Raw genomic sequence first — 18,342 nt, forward strand, 5'->3', positions numbered from 1 at the left:
TAAGAGTAATCTTAATACAGCATATAAACATCTAATATAAAACAATTACTGGGATAATATTCACTGCAAATCAATTTAATACATTTTGATTCACTACGATATCCGTATGATGTCTATTTAACACACTTTATGCGATTTTAATTAATTATCTGCTGGTCAAATAAATATTATTGGGGCTATAGGTGTATGAAAATGTAAATAAAAGAGAATAAACATTATTGGGACTATAGGCGTATGAAAATGTCAATAAAAGAGAATAAATATTATTGGGACTATAAATAAAAGGTCCTATGTAATAATAGGTGTAATAATACACTTTGATACACTATGATTTCGCTGTGATATCTATTTAATATGCTTTGCTGTCACTTTGATAACAATTTGTTATCAATTTGTTGGAACCGTATCAGTAATCAATTTAATACATTTTGATTCACTACGATATCCGTATGATGTCTATTTAACACACTTTATGCGATTTTAATTAATTAACTGCTGGTCAAATAAATATTATTGGGACTATAGGTGTATGAAAATGTAAATAAAAGAGAATAAATATTATTGTGACTATAAATAAAAGGACCTATGTAATAATAGGTGTAATAATACACTTTGATACGATAATCTAGCAATTATAGTATCAGACTCATTCAACTCAGCAGTTACATTTAATATAAAAATCTAATAGGCTATAAAAACAAACCAACACTATGATAATAATCACAACACCAAATTATTTCTGTGTGGTTTAAGGAGTGTTTGTGTGGAATGTTTGTATCTCCAACACAGAAACTCTGGCTGCCTAGTTAGTGGTCAGTAGAGATACATTTTAGCAGCCGCTAGCAATTATAGTACCAGACTCATTCAAACTCACGGCAGAATAATACTGCATATAAACAACTAATATAAAACAATTACTGGGATAATATTCACTGCATCAAATACTGTGATAATAATATTAAACTATATCAAAAGGGAACAGCCAGACAAGGAGGAACAGCTGGCTGCCAGGGAGGGGTGGAGTTACACACTTTGATAAACTTTGATAGGGGCGTGTCCACCTGTCAAATTGAGTTTGACGAAACCACCCGACGCTCTACTACTGTTGGAATGGCTTAGTGAGCAGCAGAGGGCAGTGTCTGAATTCCAGCTTCTCAATGCCGGTCAGAGTAACACTCAGGCCCCACACATAACAACTGCTGTGTGGGTGTGGATTGCTGACCTATGTGAGGTTCTTTAAAACTTTGCGTACTGCACCAAGATGGTGAGTGCTGATGATGTTATTATGAGCGTAACCATCCCACTGCTCTGTCTATTAAAATGTTCGGTGCAGAATCTAAAAGAGGTAGCTTTGAATGCCGAGCAGGTGCCTATGGAGCAAGATTGTACAGTGGCTGATACCACACAGCCCAGTCTCACACAGTATTCTTAGGCCACATTGGGTGATGGAGAAGGAGGAGGAAAAGTATTTTTTGCTCTGCACTACAGAGGGGACTCCCAATCCCAGCTTCATTCCTGTCTAGTATATGTGGCATGAAGAGGAGGAGGCTAGGAGGAGAGGATGGTTACTGTTCTTCCTGGTGAGGACACTGAACATTTAACTCTTTGTAGTCTGGCACACATGTCATAGTTCATGTCCAGATGCCTTTCCCAAGACCCCCTCTTGAAACACATTTTATCCACCATGAAACACTGGCTGTGTGACTTAATTGACCCACGGTACAAGGAGAAATTTGATTCTCTAATGTCGGAGGCAGACGTGCCATTTTCAGTGTGCAGACATGCCAGAGGGCCGTAGTGGAAAACTTGCTCAAAAGATTACCCTCAGACAACACTGGAGGCAGAGGTACTGGCTCTTTTCAACAACAAGGATTACAGGGGAGGGCCACAAACACTAGATGCAACTTTGGGGGGGGGGGTGTCCACCAACTGGGCCAATTTCATGAGACCATCCCATCAGCAAGGGCTATCTGTGTTTGTAACTATGATGAGGAGGGAGAAGTTGACCAAAATGGTGAGGGACTACTTAAATGACAATACCAACATCCTTCCTGACTCTTCAGTGCCCTGTAACTATAGGTTGTCCAAGCTGCACACTTGGGCCAACCTCTCATTGTACGCCATGGAGGTGCTGCCATGCCCTGCCGCAAGTGTTGTCTGAATGGGTTTTTAGTTTGGCAGGTGCAATCATAATGGCTGACTCTTCTAAAATTGAACAAGGGCTGCATTTCCTCCAACTTTGTAAGCCCTACGGATGACAGCAACGTTATGTAAATGCAGGTGAAATGTTTCTTTTTGGAAGTTGTCTTTACCATTCAGATTTGTCCATCACTGTTCACCTTCCACAAACCCTCAGAATGTGAACTCAGAGCAAAAATAGGCAGAACCCCTCTTGCAGTCTCCTGCTAATTTAAAGCACCTGGGTCAAACGAGTGCTGGCCACGTGAAGCCAAAAAAAGAGGAGGGAGCATACTATAAGCTATAACTATAGAAAAAGATGTACTGCACATCCCAATAATCATACTTATCTAATTCTGCTAGGCAAAACTTTACAAAATGAACATGAGGTTCTTAGTTTAACATTTTGAGAAGACTATATGAAGCCCGCTACAACATCACGGTGAACCTCTCAGTGGGTCCTAAGCCTGAAATAGCCTGTAATAAAGTCCATGGTGATGTGTTGCCAGAAGTCGATGTCATAGGAAGTGGAAACAGTCGTCAGGATGGCAGTTGCTTAGGAACCTTTTTATGAGCACCAGAAGAACAGGCAGAAAACTAAATCCATCATATACTTTGACTTGGTTGGTCACCAATAACGATATGAGATGAGTTGCAAGATCTTTCTCTGCCCAGCCTGACCAGCCACCTTAGAAGATTACTCCCACTGCAGGACTTGCCCCCTATCAGATTCAGAAACAAATGTCTCCCGGATTAATCTGAGACAAGTTTACATGAGCCACTGTAACTATATTAGAAGACTTAATAAGTTTGGGTTCCTCCTCTTGATCAATGGGCAGAAAGGCCATAGAAAGGGCATCCGCCTTAACCATTTTGTCAGCTAGCCAGAAATGGAAGACAAAGTCGAAGCAGGCAAGGAACAGAGACCACCTATTTTGACGCAAATTCCGCCTTTGTGTGGACTGCAGGAAATCCAAGCTCTTTTATGGTCGAAGTATATAACAGGATGAACTGCTTCTTTGAGAAAGTAACTCCACTCTTCTAGGGCCACCTTAATCACTAGTAACTCTCGTTAGCCAATTGTTTCGATGCATTCAGGAACAGAAAATGCCTTGGAGAAGACACCATAGGTGATCATTCAACCAGAGGAAAACTTTTGCGTGAAACCTGCCCCTGCCACAGGTGATGAAGCATCCACTTCCAAGAAAAACAGTTTATTGATTTTGGGTCTATGTAGCACAGGAGAAGGCCTTTAGGGTCAAAAATGTGAATTCAGACTCCAGAATCCACACCTTTGGATTCACGCACTAACGGATCAGCTTTGAAATGGAGTCGGTTAGAGATGAGAAACAGGGAATAAACTGCGATAATGGTTGGCAAATCCTTATCTGCTGAAATGAGTTAAAGCCATCTAGACGTGTTAATTTTGAGAGCTGACGACACCTTCTCTGGATCGGTGGCGCCCCAGGGTCCTGGTCGTCACAGTAATGTTGCTTTCCTCACGGGGAGAGTGATGTTACGTTTGGAGGCAACGAAGGAGAACTCTTTGTCAGGTAACACAATGCATGCAACATGTTCACACTCCAGACCAGAAGGGGGAGCTCTAAACCTGTTTAAGGTGAACTCCCCTATAAGAACATCCTGATCTGGAGGGAAAGAGTTCAGTTCCTGTCAGAGAGACAAAGGGAAAGGAAGCAGAGGAGCCGTGTAGCCTGAATTGCTACAGCTCCTGGAAGGAGACTTTTCAGAAAGCAGAATATGTTGCAGTGAGCATGCAGGAAAGCAATACAACAAAAAAGAAGCTGCTCAAAATATGCACACCACGCAAGATAAGACAAAAATGATTATATACTGATAACAAAAGGAATTTTTTTGGGCGTTTTTTTTTCTTCTTGGCACATACTTTGTCTGCGTCTGGAGCCGGTGTGCCCGCCCTCCTCCTTGTGGGTATGTTCAGCTCCTTTGTCTTATCAGGGACACTGGACCATCTGGGACTCCATAAGTTACTTCATGCGTTGCTGCATTTCAGTGGCTTCACCTTGCATGTGAGCACTGACGCTTGACTAGTTTTCCCAGGTTGGTGGACTGTTTTTTGGTTCATATAAGGGTGGTGCACCTATCTGATTGGGTGCTGGCAGCTCCATGAGCCAGAAGGGACTCCTGTCATATATATACCGGTTTCTGCAGATTTGTACTTTGTATTTTTGCACACGTCATATGTGTATGTGCCAATTGAAGTTTACATTGTTTTTAATTATGTTTTACATGTTTTGAAGTTGTTGTGTGTCAATAAAAATTCCTTTTGTTATCAGTATATAATCATTTTTGTCTTATCTTGCGTGGTGTGCATTTTTTGAGCAGCTTCTTTTTTGTTGTATTGGCCTTGTCTGGCTGCTTTGTTGCACCCCGTTTTTATATTTTATTACAGGTTGTATTGGTAGTGCGCTCTATTTTTTGCTTTTCATGGCATGCAGGAAAGCAAAGCACAGGAGAGGATACCAGAAGGGGACCAGCCCGGAGCAGGCTGCCTCCTTCTGAGGCGCAGAACGTCGGTAGCCAGAACACCAAGGTAGTGAGGACCTCTACTCCTTACTTCAGAGACCGGCAGGACAGCAAATTGCATTTTACCTGTCCGCACCCACACCTAGTAGGCACGGTGGCACCCCTTCAGAGGCTGGGGCATGCTAGAGTCCCTATAAACCGCCTCAAGCCACCAGTCATGCGTTTTTTTGTCCTATCCGACTACGGGGGACAGAGAGAAACACCACATCTGTGAGGACCTTATTTGAAGCTTATGCAGTAAGGGACTACACCACTACAGCGCAAGGGAAGGCTATTGATTTCCACCTAGACAAGGGTACTCTGGACTTGCCTCCAAACTGGCCGGACTCTACCTGCCCTGTGATCTGGTGCCCTGGACTGTGGCTGCTGAAACCAACAGTAAACAAGGTAAAGAGACTGCAAACCTGTGTCCTCGTTCTTCACTGCACTTCTCACCATTCTACCATCTACATACTGGGAAGCCCTGGGGATATACTTCCCCTGTGGGAAGGTATACCATCTAGCTGCCATAACCTCACCCCAGGGGACCCCTTAAAGCAGCGTCGGACACCCTGACCAAATACCACAGGTGGCGTCACGAACACAAACTTTATTCCCTTTATGGACCTTTCCCTTTTATACGGTCGCCCCAGGGCCATGGACCAGGTCAGCCACAGTGACATCCCCCTGTGAACCGCAGAACCCGGTACCGAGTAACCCCTCCAACTTGGCGTCACGAACAGGATGTACTGACCCAGCAAAATGGGTCACATGCGCCTAAAAGACTGTGCCTAACTGTTTTCTGCTAAGAGACTATTCATTGTCCATTGCCGCCAAAAAGTGCCGCCAAAATCCGCCATTGCCACGCCGCGTGGAGCTCAAGAGGGAGGAGACGTACCTTCGTGGGCGGAGCCAGCCGGAAAGAGCTAGAAGGAAGTGGGTGCTGCGCTGCCTGGAATGCCAGAAGTGAAGACGCCGTACAGCGGAGCCAGAAGTGAGGACGCTGCAAAGTGCCGAGCGACACACAGGAGGGACCACTGCAGATTCTGGAAGAAGATATCCGACTTCCACCAAGTTAGCGAGGGGAAAGAGCCATATCTAGTTTGGGGGGAGAGTTGGTGGTGGTCGCAGCCACAGACCTCATAGCGCCCCCAGGCCCAGCAGCAGATGCACCTGCAGGCTTAGTGATGCCCCCGGGCCCCGCGGAAAACGCAGCCGCAGTCCCCATATTGCTAGCCGAGCTCGCAGCTCCCATAAGCCGGCCAGACCCTACTGCAGCTACAGCGCCCATCATGCCGCTGTCCATGCCCTATATACCTGGAGCGGCCTGGCTTCCACAATATTTCGGGGAGTGCCACACATTAAGTGACTTTAAGGAAAGACTCTGCAGCCTATTTGAAGTATATCCCCTGACAGAGCATCAAAAGGTCAGCATCTTAATTGGGCAATTGATAGGTTCAGCCCTAAGAGAAGTGAAATCCTGGCCAAATGTGGACAAACGGACTGTATGGCAGATATTTGCTAAACTTAAAACCACCTTTTATGGGTGCAAGCAGAGGGTGCAGGATAGCATACGGGACTATGCCCTTAATCTCCAGGAGGCACTGCGGGCTGTCAGGCAGGTTGACCCTAACAGCATGCAGGATGGAGACAAACTCTTAACAGAGCGGTTCATTGAAGGACTCCTGTGCAACAACCACAGAACCCAGCTGCGCCTCCTGGCCATGCAAAACCCTGACCTGGACTTTGCACAATTTAAAGACAAGGCCATCTGGGTGCTACATGAACCACAGCCCAGCCGCACAGTGCCCCCTAGGCATCCAGCCCTCACACCACCAAGAGGTGGAGCTAGATCCTCAGATCCCTGCTGAGGCCGATGCCCAGTTCCTCGATGATGATTCCCCAATGGGACTACGTCTCCAGCTGCAGGAGCTGACCAAGAACTTTTCCTCATTAGCCCGGACCGTGCAATCCCTACAGGAGGCCCTCAAGGAGATCAAGCTGGCTTCCAGACCGGAGGATGTTTCCTGGCGACGACAGAAGAGGACCCCGACGACCAGAGGAAGGGACGACGATCACCAGGATGGACGACCCATCTGCCGCCGCTGCGATCAGACAGGACACATCGCAAGGTACTGTCATTTAAACGAGCGACCCCTGGGGCAGAGGGCCAACCCCCAGGAGTAGGACGACCAAGCCCACACAACTGGCGAGCCAAGTACGTCGGAGGACGACCAGTCCTCCCTATTGTGATAGACGGCATCCCGATGAACGCTTTACTGAACACCGGTTCTCAGGTGAGAACTATGCCTTACTGTTGTGAATTCTGCTCTTGGGTTCCCTCCGGTGGTTGTTGATAGTAATGCAGTTGTCCCTGGGTTGCAATCCTGGGCATGTGTCCCTGCTGATTGCAGCTCTGACTGGGATATTTAGGTGTACAGTATTCATTAGCCCTTGCCAGTTGTCCATTGTTCTTGGAGGTTTTACATCTCTGTCTGGTTCCTCCTGCCCTGCTACCAAATCAGCAAAGATAAGGGTCTGTGTCATGATTCTCAATGGCGAGAGAACATAGCCCAGCATATATGAGAACTAGCTCTTGGAAGATGGAAACTATACTGACCATGAACTAAACCTGCCGCACAACTAGAAGTGGCCGGGTAGCATGCCTACGTTTTTTTATCCCTAGATGCCCAGCGCCAGCCGGAGAACTACCTAATCCTAGCAGAGGAAAAGACAGTCCTGGCTCACCTCTAGAGAAATTTTCCCAAAAGGCAGACAGAGGCCCCCACATATATTGGCGGTGATTTTAGATGAAATGACAAACGTAGTATGAAAATAGGTTTAGCAAAAATCGAGGTCCGCTTACTAGATAGCAAGAAGACAGAAAGGGCACTTTCATGGTCAGCAGAAAACCCTATCAAAACACCATCCAGAAATTACTTTAAGACTCTAGCATTAACTCATAACACCAGAGTGGCAATTTCCGCTCACAAGAGCTTTCCAGACACAGTAACGAAACAGCAGCTGTGAACAGGAACAAAATGCAAAAACACACAAGGACAAAAGTCCAACTTAGCTGGGAGTTGTCTAGTAGCAGGAACATGCACAGAAAGGCTTCTGATTACATTGTTGACCGGCATGAAACTGACAGAGGAGCAAGGTTATATAGCGACTCCCACATCCTGATAGGAGCAGGTGAACAGAGGGGATGATGCACACAAGTACAATTCCACAAGTGGCCACCGGGGGAGCCCAGAATCCAATTTCACAACAGTACCCCCCCCTCAAGGAGGGGGCACCGAACCCTCACCAGAACCACCAGGGCGATCAGGATGAGCCCTATGAAAGGCACGGACAAGATCGGAGGCATGAACATCAGAGGCAGTGACCCAAGAATTATCCTCCTGACCGTATCCCTTCCACTTGACCAGATACTGGAGTTTCCGTCTGGAAACACGAGAGTCCAAGATCTTTTCCACAACGTACTCCAACTCACCCTCAACCAACACCGGAGCAGGAGGCTCAACGGAAGGCACAGCCGGTACCTCATACCTGCGCAACAATGACCGATGAAAAACATTATGAATCGAAAAGGATGCAGGGAGGTCCAAACGGAAGGACACAGGGTTAAGAATCTCCAATATCTTGTACGGGCCGATGAACCGAGGCTTAAACTTAGGAGAAGAAACCCTCATAGGGACAAAACGAGAAGACAACCACACCAAGTCCCCAACACAAAGCCGAGGACCAACACGACGACGGCGGTTGGCAAAAAGCTGAGTCTTCTCCTGGGACAACTTCAAATTGTCCACCACCTGCCCCCAAATCTGATGCAACCTCTCCACCACAGCATCCACTCCAGGACAATCCGAAGATTCCACTTGACCGGAGGAAAATCGAGGATGAAACCCCGAATTACAGAAAAACGGGGACACCAAGGTGGCAGAGCTGGCCCGATTATTGAGGGCGAACTCCGCCAAAGGCAAAAAAGCAACCCAATCATCCTGATCCGCAGACACAAAACACCTCAAATATGTCTCCAAGGTCTGATTAGTCCGCTCGGTCTGGCCATTAGTCTGAGGATGGAAAGCAGACGAAAAAGACAAATCTATGCCCATCCTAGCACAGAATGCCCGCCAAAATCTAGACACGAATTGGGTCCCTCTGTCAGAAACGATATTCTCCGGAATACCATGCAAACGAACAACACTTTGAAAAAACAGAGGAACCAACTCGGAAGAAGAAGGCAACTTAGGCAAGGGAACCAGATGGACCATCTTAGAGAAACGGTCACACACCACCCAGATGACAGACATCTTATGAGAAACAGGCAGATCCGAAATAAAATCCATCGAGATGTGCGTCCAAGGCCTCTTCGGGATAGGCAAGGGTAACAACAATCCACTAGCCCGAGAACAACAAGGCTTGGCCCGAGCACAAACGTCACAAGACTGCACAAAGCCTCGCACATCTCGTGACAGGGAAGGCCACCAGAAGGACCTTGCCACCAAATCCCTGGTACCAAAGATTCCAGGATGACCTGCCAACGCAGAAGAATGAACCTCAGAGATGACTCTACTGGTCCAATCATCAGGAACAAACAGTCTACCAGGTGGGCAACGATCAGGTCTATCCGCCTGAAACTCCTGCAAGGCCCGCCGCAGGTCTGGAGAAACGGCAGACAATATCACTCTATCTTTAAGGATACCTGTGGGCTCAGAATTACCAGGGGAGTCAGGCTCAAAACTCCTAGAAAGGGCATCCGCCTTAACATTCTTAGAACCCGGTAGGTAAGACACCACAAAATTAAACCGAGAGAAAAACAACGACCAGCGCGCCTGTCTAGGATTCAGGCGCCTGGCAGACTCAAGGTAAATTAAATTTTTGTGGTCAGTCAATACCACCACCTGATGTCTGGCCCCCTCAAGCCAGTGACGCCACTCCTCAAAAGCCCACTTCATGGCCAAAAGCTCCCGATTCCCAATATCATAATTCCGCTCGGCGGGCGAAAATTTACGGGAAAAAAAAGCACAAGGTCTCATCACGGAGCAGTCGGAACTTCTCTGCGACAACACCGCCCCAGCTCCGATTTCAGAAGCGTCGACCTCAACCTGAAAAGGAAGAGCAACATCAGGCTGACGCAACACTGGGGCGGAAGAAAAGCGGCGCTTGAGCTCCCGAAAGGCCTCCACAGCATCAGGGGACCAATCAGCAACATCAGCACCCTTCTTAGTCAAATCAGTCAATGGTTTTACAACATCAGAAAAAGCAGCAATAAATCGACGATAAAAGTTAGCAAAGCCCAAAAATTTCTGAAGACTCTTAAGAGAAGAGGGTTGCGTCCAATCACCAATAGCCTGAACCTTGACAGGATCCATCTCGATGGAAGAGGGGGAAAAAATGTATCCCAAGAAGGAAATCTTTTGAACCCCAAAAACACACTTAGAACCCTTCACACACAAGGAATTAGACCGCAAAACCTGAAAAACCCTCCTGACCTGCTGGACATGAGAGTCCCAGTCATCCGAAAAAATCAGAATATCATCCAGATACACAATCATAAATTTGTCCAAATAATCGCGGAAAATGTCATGCATAAAGGACTAGAAGACTGAAGGGGCATTTGAAAGACCAAAAGGCATCACCAAATACTCAAAATGGCCCTCGGGCGTATTAAATGCGGTTTTCCACTCATCCCCCTGCTTGATTCGCACCAAATTATACGCCCCACGGAGATCAATCTTAGAGAACCACTTGGCCCCCTTTATACGAGCAAACAAATCAGTAAGCAGTGGTAACGGATATTGATATTTAACCGTGATTTTATTCAAAAGTCGATAATCAATACACGGCCTCAAAGAGCCGTCTTTCTTAGACACAAAGAAAAAACCGGCTCCTAAGGGAGATGACGAAGGACGAATATGTCCCTTTTCCAAGGACTCCTTTATATATTCTCGCATAGCCGCGTGTTCAGGCACAGACAGATTAAATAAACGACCCTTAGGGTATTTACTACCCGGAATCAAGTCTATGGCACAATCGCACTCCCGGTGCGGAGGTAGTGAACCAACCTTGGGTTCTTCAAAAACGTCACGAAAGTCAGACAAGAATTCAGGAATCTCAGAGGGAATAGATGATGAAATGGAAACCAAAGGTACGTCCCCATGAGTTCCTTTACATCCCCAGCTTAACACAGACATAGCTCTCCCGTCGAGGACTGGGTTATGAGATTGCAGCCATGGCAATCCCAGCACCAAAACATCATGTAGATTATACAGCACCAGAAAGCGAATAACCTCCTGGTGATCCGGATTAACACGCATAGTCACTTGTGTCCAGTATTGTGGTTTATTACTAGCCAATGGGGTGGAGTCAATCCCTTTCAGAGGTATCGGAGCCTCCAATGGCTCCAAATCATACCCACAGCGTTTGGCAAAGGACCAATCCATAAGACTCAAAGCAGCGCCAGAGTCGACATAGGCGTCCGCGGTAATAGATGACAAAGAACAAATCAGGGTCACAGATAGAATAAACTTAGACTGTAAAGTGCTAATTGAAACAGACTTGTCAGGCTTCTTAGTACGCTTAAAGCATGCTGATATAACATGAGTTGAATCACCACAATAGAAGCACAACCCATTTTTTCGTCTAAAATTCTGCCGCTCGCTTCTGGACAGAATTCTATCACATTGCATATTTTCTGGCGTTTTCTCAGTAGACACCGCCAAATGGTGCACAGGTTTGCGCTCCCGCAGACGCCTATCGATCTGAATAGCCATCGTCATGGACTCATTCAGACTCGCAGGCACAGGGAACCCCACCATAACATCCTTAATGGCATCAGAGAGACCTTCTCTGAAAATCGCCGCCAGGGCGCACTCATTCCACTGAGTAAGCACAGACCATTTGCGGAATTTTTGGCAGTATATTTCAGCTTCGTCTTGCCCCTGAGATAGGGACATCAAGGCCTTTTCCGCCTGAAGCTCTAAATGAGGTTCCTCATAAAGCAACCCCAAGGCCAGAAAAAACGCATCCACATTGAGCAACGCAGGATCCCCTGGTGCCAATGCAAAAGCCCAGTCTTGAGGGTCGCCCCGGAGCAAGGAAATTACAATCCTGACCTGCTGTGCAGGGTCTCCGGCAGAGCGAGACTTCAGGGACAAAAACAATTTGCAATTATTTTTAAAATTTTGAAAGTGAGATCTATTCCCCGAGAAGAATTCAGGCAAAGGAATTCTAGGCTCAGACATAGGTGCATGAACAACAAAATCTTGCAAATTTTGTACCTTTGTGGCGAGATTATTCAAACCTGTAGCTACACTCTGAAGATCCATTTGAAACAGGTGAACACAGAGCCATTCAAGGATAAGAAGGAGAGAAAGAGAGGAAGGCTGCAGTATAGGCAGACTAGCAAGTGATTCAATTAAGAGCACACTCAGAACTAGAGGGAAAAAAAAAAAAAAAAAATTGTAGCAGACTTCTTCTTTCTCTCCTTTCTCAGCCAGTAATTTAACCCTTTTTTTTTGGCCGGTCAAACTGTCATGATTCTCAATGGCGAGAGAACATAGCCCAGCATATATGAGAACTAGCTCTTGGAAGATGGAAACTATACTGACCATGAACTAAACCTGCCGCACAACTAGAAGTGGCCGGGTAGCATGCCTACGTTTTTTTATCCCTAGATGCCCAGCGCCAGCCGGAGAACTACCTAATCCTAGCAGAGGAAAAGACAGTCCTGGCTCACCTCTAGAGAAATTTTCCCAAAAGGCAGACAGAGGCCCCCACATATATTGGCGGTGATTTTAGATGAAATGACAAACGTAGTATGAAAATAGGTTTAGCAAAAATCGAGGTCCGCTTACTAGATAGCAAGAAGACAGAAAGGGCACTTTCATGGTCAGCAGAAAACCCTATCAAAACACCATCCAGAAATTACTTTAAGACTCTAGCATTAACTCATAACACCAGAGTGGCAATTTCCGCTCACAAGAGCTTTCCAGACACAGTAACGAAACAGCAGCTGTGAACAGGAACAAAATGCAAAAACACACAAGGACAAAAGTCCAACTTAGCTGGGAGTTGTCTAGTAGCAGGAACATGCACAGAAAGGCTTCTGATTACATTGTTGACCGGCATGAAACTGACAGAGGAGCAAGGTTATATAGCGACTCCCACATCCTGATAGGAGCAGGTGAACAGAGGGGATGATGCACACAAGTACAATTCCACAAGTGGCCACCGGGGGAGCCCAGAATCCAATTTCACAACAGGTCTGGTTTTGTTTTTACAGTACACATGCTGTGTGCTTTACAATTCAGTACTATTCAATGTTTTTTCTTGTCCAGCTTAGACTGTGTTTGGATATTTCAGTCAAGTTGGATTCTCAGGAGATGCAGATATACATTCCATGTCTTTAGTTAGATGGTAGAATTTTTGTATTATCTGCTGTGGATATTTTTAGGGTTTTAATACTGACCGCTTAGTATTCTGTCCTATCCTTTCCTATTTAGCTAGTGTGGCCTCTTTTGCTAAATCCTGATTTCTGGCTGCGTGTGTCTTTCCTCTAATACTCACAGTCAATATTTGTGGGGGGCTGCCTATCCTTTGGGGTTCTGCTCTGAGGCAAGATAGAATTCCCATTTCCATCTATAGGGGTATTTAGTCCTCCGGCTGTGTCGAGGTGTCTAGGATGTGTTAGGTACACCCCACGGCTACTACTAGTTGCGGTGACAGTTTAGGGTTTGCGGTCAGTACAGGTTCCACCTACTCCTGAGAAAGTCTCATGCGGCTCCAAGGTCACCGGATCATAACACTTACATCCTTTATAAACGTTATTGGGCTGACACAGACATTACTCGTGGCCCAGATCATGATTTCACCATAGTAGCCAGTAACGGTCAGCCATTGCCACGAGTGGGGTACAAAGAGGTCACCATTAAGGTGGGGCGGGTAGAATTGAAGGCCCAAGGAATGGTGATTGTTGATATTGACTGACGTGAACGTAACCCCATGATGACCATTGGTACTAATGTCATAGAAAATTGTCTTGCAGAGGTTATTGTCTTATTGCAACAGATGGCCGAAACTGCTGGTTCCAGTGAACAACGTGTACTGCAGAAAGAAATCAGAGCTCTGGTGCAGAGACAGCATGTAGCAGACAGCATCTGGTGGAGAAATTGGCCGTGCCACAGTGAGTGATTCAATTCCCATTGCAATACCCCCCAGTAGGGTTGAGCGAAACGGGTCGGCCATTTTCAGAAGTCGCCGACTTTTGGCAAAGTCGGGTTTCATGAAACCCGACCCGACCCCTGTGTGGGGTCGGCCATGAGGTCGGCGATCTTCTGAATCTGGTATCGGAATTCCGATACCGAGTTCCGATATGTTTGCGATATCGAGAATCGGTATCGGAATCCATATTTAAGTGTAAAATAAAGAATAAAAATAAAAAATATTGATATACTCACCTCTCCGACGCAGCCCGATGTAACCGGCAGCTTCGGTACCTCAGAATGAGCGCTTGAAAGACCTTAGATGATGTCGCGGCCTGTGATTGGTCGCGTGGCGGTCACGTGACCGCCACGCGACCAATCAGAAGCCGCGACGTCATCTCAGGTCTTTCAAGCGCTCATTCTGAGGTAACGAAGCTGCTGGTTACATCGGGCTGTGTCGGAGAGGTGAGTATATCAATATTTTTTATTTTTATTCTTCATTTTACACTTAAATATGGATCCCAGGGCCTGAAGGAGAGTTTCCTCTCCTTCAGACCCTGGGAACCATAGTATCCCATTGCACTGCATTGGGTTTCGTGTTTCGGCCGACCCCGACCCCGACTTTTTTATAGGATCGGCCGATTTCACTCCACCCGACTTTTGAGAAAGTCGGGTTTTGTTAAACCCGACCCGATCCTATAAAAATAAAAGTCGCTCAACCCTACCCCCCAGGAGTGAAATGTTAATATGGTGTCAGGCAGCAATAGGCCTCAGAGGTAAAGACTACCAGGCCCTGGTAGAACCTGTGTATTCAGATAGTAGGCCCACAATCTTGACAGCCAGAGGGGTGGTTGAAGTCTGCAAGGGGAGGGTGCCAGTACGTGTCTCTAACTGTGGAGAGAAGGAGGTCCGCCTAACCAAATATGCCACACTTGCCAAACTGTTTACGGTTGATAATAATGTGATACAGGCAACAGAACCCTTGGTCCCGTCCAACCAGGTGGAGGACAATGGCTCTGTAGGGGAAATGGAAGATTGGTGTCAGAAATTACACGTGCAGTAAAGAATAGTAATAACAGTCCTAGGAACGCTGGAAATGAGACCAAAACAAGGATTTTAGTGTTGAACCACAACGAGTTTCAACGGTTAAACCGTCTTCATCAGGTGGAAGTTTTTTAATGGAGAGCAGGAAGGGGTATTTAAACAAATAGCAACCAATAAAATTCACAGTCAGCAGGTCACGTGATAAGAACAAGTCACATGATAAAATAGTAAGGTCACATGGTAAAAACACAATAGGAACAAAATTGTGTATATATAAAAAAAGATTAAATAAAGCCCCTAGACCTGATTAAAATATAAAACATGATAAAAAGCAGAAATAAGACAACATATAATAAAATGACACTATAAAACGACTTAAAAACAGAGAGATCACTTGTTAACCCTTTCAATGGTAAGATTTAACCCTTCAGGCGCCAGAGTCCCCAACTTAAAAATCCAGAAACTTTCCCTATTAATCAAGCTCCCATACCGATCAGATACATTGTCTGGTATAAAATCTATAATCGTTAGTTTGAGAGATTCTAAATTTTTTTGGTGCTTGGTTAAAAAATGCTTTGATAGGCTATGCAACATAAAACCATTCCTAATATTATGGCGATGCTTGTTCAGTCTTGCGTGCATGGTCTGTATAGTCCGTCCAACGTCAGTAGTGTATCTAGTGGGGAGCAGCCGGGGCATGTGCCCCGGGCGCAGCCGGCAGGGGGGCTCAGTCGGGCCGCCTAAAGCGGCGGTCCACAGTGTCTCCCCCAGTGGCTGCATTCTGCCGCCCCCCGCACTAGGAGTCAGCTGTTCTCTGTGCCGACTGTCAAGCTGACAGCCGGCACAGAGAAGTTGCAGCGCGCCGGCTCCCAGTGTTCAATTGTACTGCATCTGAGATGCGAGTACAATTGAAGCTCTGACTGCCGGGTCAGAGCGACGCCAGCAGCGTGATCAGGTCATGTGATCACGCTGCTGACGTCACTCACCCGCGCGGCAAAGCAGAGGCAGAGACACAGAGCGGTGGTAAGTGCTCCAGTGGAGCTGAAGACACCGAAGGTGCAGGGGGGGATTTAATGTGAGTGGGGATGGTGGGATATATTATTGGATGGGGGATATTTAATATGAGTGGAAATGGGGGGATTTATTGTGCGGAAGGGATTTAATGTGAGTGGAGATGGGGGGATTTATTGTGGGGGGGAGATTTAATGTGAGTGGGGATGGGGGATTTATTATTGGATGGGGGATATTTAATATGAGTGGAGATGGGGGGATTTATTGTGGGGAAGGGATTTAATGTGAGTGGAGATGGGGGGATTTATTGTGGGGGGGAGATTTAATGGGGATGGGGGGATTTATTATTGGATGGGGGATATTTAATATGAGTGGAGATGGGGGGATTTATTGTGGGGAAGGGATTTAATGTGAGTGGAGATGGGGGGATTTATTGTGGGAGGGAGATTTAATGGGGATGGGGGGATTTATTATTGGATGGGGGATATTTAATATGAGTGGAGATGGGGGGATTTATTGTGGGGAAGGGATTTAATGTGAGTGGAGATGGGGGGATTTATTGTGGGAGGGAGATTTAATGGGGATGGGGGGATTTATTATTGGATGGGGATATTTAATATGAGTGGAGATGGGGGGATTTATTGTGTGTGGAAAGAATTGGAGTGGAGATGGGGGATTGAATGTGTGTGGGGGGAGATTTCTCATGGGGATGGGGGGATTTAATGTGTGGGGAGATTTCTCATGGGGATGGGGGATTTAATGTGTGGGGGAGATTTGAGGACACAAAATAAAGAGCAAAGGGGGAGATGGGGGGCATGTATGAGGAAACAGAATGGGGGATGGGTGCAGACAGTTTGGGGAGCAAACGGGGGAATGTATGCAGACACAGTATGAGTAGCGATGTGAAAAACGTGTGGACAGAGTACAGGGAGTGAGGGTGTTGGGATGTGTGCCTGCGTAGCATGGAGGGACAGTGTAAGGGCACAGCCAGGAGGGGACAGTATACCAAGGAGGGGGGAGTGTGATGAGAGTACAGTATAAATACTGGGCCCTATAGGGGGGACACAGTGTGAGAGGACAGTGTGAAAATGGGGTCCGATATGGAAAGGAGAGGTCAGTGTGAAGAGCATGTACCATAAGAGGGACAGTGTGGGGGTCATATTTTATGCAGACAATATAATGAGGGGCAATTTTTTATTCAGGAGCATTATAATGACACTTGTATCTTTAAGGGCATCATGTGGAGATTTTCTGCAAAAGAGCGGAGAAGATGGAAGTCTGCAGAGACGGCTGTGGATGAGAAAACTCATCATGGGGTCTGGACAAGATGAAGAAAAGGAGATCGGCTCCAGAGACGACGTCTTCTGTAAGGTACCTGGATGTAAATGTTATTTGTGATACTGACTAACTCTCATGTTTTTATTTGTTAGGAACATTAAAGGGGATGTCCAGGTTTGTGATTCATTCTATGTGACTGCAGACTTCTGAATTCTCACAGTGTGCACTGCACGCTGTCAGGATTCTCTCGTGCTGGCGATTTACATACATGCGGTCACGTGCTGACTAGACATATGTGGCCTCAGTCAATTAAAATGAACTGAGCGAGGCCAGGCACGTCTAGTCGAAATGTGGCCAGAGGTATACAAATCACATGCTTGTGCTGACATGACTGTCCACTGGCCAGGGAGAATCCTAAAAGTGTGCAGTGCATGCGTTGTGAGAATTCAGAAGCTGCGATGTCAGGATTCAGCTCTGCATGTTCCAGTCATCGTCACATGGACACTTCACTCACATGCGACTTTCACACTTAAGGTCCTGTGACAACGAGCTTCTCTTCTGCTTCTCTCAGTTTTTCACTGAACATTGAGAGCATTAGGGAGAGGAGCTCGTCGGTACATGGCTAAGTGTGAATATCGCATACGTTCTGGGGGGGGGGGGGCGGGCGCCAAACTGAATTCTTGCCCCGGGTGCCAGAAACCCTAGATACACCTCTGTCCAACGTATTGGAGCCCACATCCGCAGTCTATTAGATATACTACAAATGAAGATTGTCAGTTAACATGGTAGTTGATTCTGTAATTAATATTAGTAGTATTGGATGTGAATTCTTTAACACCATTTCTGATGGAGTTACAACATAGACATTTTGCAGATCTGCAAGCAAAACAGCCGGGATTTTTTGTTAGCTGGGTCGCGGATATGGCACTGGGGCTAATAACTGTATTGCTGGGTGCAACTAGGTTGCGGAGTGTGCGATTCCGCCTATAAATTATTCTGGGGTGGGTAGGGATGTGACCTGAGAATATCGGGTCACCTTTCAATATGAACCAATATTTTTTCAAAAGTCTTTTGATGGTAG

Source organism: Ranitomeya variabilis, chromosome 1 (genome assembly GCF_051348905.1).
Source record: "Ranitomeya variabilis isolate aRanVar5 chromosome 1, aRanVar5.hap1, whole genome shotgun sequence".
In the NCBI taxonomy this organism is placed as follows: Eukaryota; Metazoa; Chordata; class Amphibia; order Anura; family Dendrobatidae; genus Ranitomeya; species Ranitomeya variabilis.